This window comes from Physeter macrocephalus, chromosome 8, assembly GCF_002837175.3.
Source record: "Physeter macrocephalus isolate SW-GA chromosome 8, ASM283717v5, whole genome shotgun sequence".
In the NCBI taxonomy this organism is placed as follows: Eukaryota; Metazoa; Chordata; class Mammalia; order Artiodactyla; family Physeteridae; genus Physeter; species Physeter macrocephalus.
Genome location: NC_041221.1, coordinates 68,007,178 through 68,009,003, shown reverse-complemented (window position 1 = coordinate 68,009,003; position 1,826 = coordinate 68,007,178).

Below are 1,826 nucleotides of genomic sequence, written 5' to 3'. Positions count from 1 at the left end.
ATGCCACTCTCTCACTTCGTCCCAGCTTACCCTTCCCCCTCCCCATGTCCTCAAGTCCATTCTCTACGTCTGTGTCTTTATTCTTGTCCTGCCCCTAGGTTCTTCAGAACCATTTTTTTTTAAGATTCCATATATATATGTTAGTATATGGTATTTGTTTTTATCTTTCTGACTTACTTCACTCCACTCTGTATGACAGACTCTAGGTCCATCCACCTCACTACAAATAACTCAATTTCGTTTCCTTTTATGGCTGAGTGATATTCCATTCTATATATGTGCCATGTCTTCTTTATCCATTCATCTGTCACTGGACACTTAGGTGGTTTCCATGTCCTGGCTATTGTAAATAGAGCTGCAATGAACATTGTGGTACATGACTCTTTTTGAATTATGGTTTTCTCAGGGTACATGCCCAGTAGTGGGATGGCTGGGTCGTATGGTAATTCTATTTTTAGATTTTTAAGGAACATCCTTACTGTTCTCCATAGTGGCTGTATCAATTTACATTTCCACCAGCAGTGCAAGAGTGTTCCCTTTTCTCCACACCCTCTCCAGCATTTATTGTTTGTAGATTTTTTGATGATGGCCATTTTGACTGGTGTGAGGTGATACCTCATTGTAGTTTTGATTTGCATTTCTCTAATGATTAGTGATGTTGAGCATCCTTTCATGTGTTTGTTGGCAATCTGTATATCTTCTTTGGAGAAATGTCTATTTAGGTCTTCTGCCCATTTCTGGATTGGGTTGTTTGATTTTTGATATTGAGCTGCATGAGCTGCTTGTAAATTTTGGAGATTAATCCATTGTCAGTTGCTTGGTTTGCAAATATTTTCTCCCATTCTGAGGGTTGTCTTTTCATCTTGTTTATGGTTTCCTTTCCTGTGCAAAAGCTTATAAGTTTCATTAGATCCCATTTGTTTATTTTTGTTTTTATTTCCATTTCTCTAGGAGGTGGGTCAAAAAGGATCTTGCTGTGATTTATGTCATAGAGTGTTCTGCCTATGTTTTCCTCTAAGAGTTTGATAGTGTCTGGCCTTACATGTAGGTCTTTAACCCATTTTGAGTTTATTCTTGTGTGTGGTGTTAGGGAGTGTTCTAATTTCATACTTTTACATGTAGCTGTCCAGTTTTCCCAGCACCACTTATTGAAGAGGCTGTCTTTTCTCCATTGTATATTCTTGCTTCTTTATCAAAAATAAAGTGACCATATGTGTGTGGGTTTATCTCTGCAGATGACATGATACTATACATAGAGAATCCTAAAGATGCTACCAGAAAACTACTAGAACTAATCAATGAATTTGGTAAAGTAGCAGGATACAAAATTAATGCACAGAAAAATCAGGCTCCAAGACTTCAGACTATACTACAAAACTACAGTAATGAAGACAATATGGCACTGGCACAAAAACAGAAATATAGATCAATGGAACACGATAGAAAGCCCAGAGATAAACCCATACACATATGGTCACCTTATTTTTGATAAAGGAGGGAAGGATATACAGTGGAGAAAAGACAGCCTCTTCAATAAGTGGTGCTGGGAAAACTGGACAGCTACATGTAAAAGTATGAAATTAGAACACTCCCTAACACCACACACAAAAATAAACTCAAAATGGATTAAAGACCTAAATATAAGGCCAAAACTATCAGACTCTAAGAGGAAAACAGAGGCAGAACACCCTATGACATAAATCACAGCAAGATCCTTTTTGACCCATCTCCTAGAGAAATGGAAATAAAAACAAAAATAAACAAATGGGACCTAATGAAACTTAAAAGCTTTTGCACAGCAAAGGAAACCATAAACAAGATGAAAA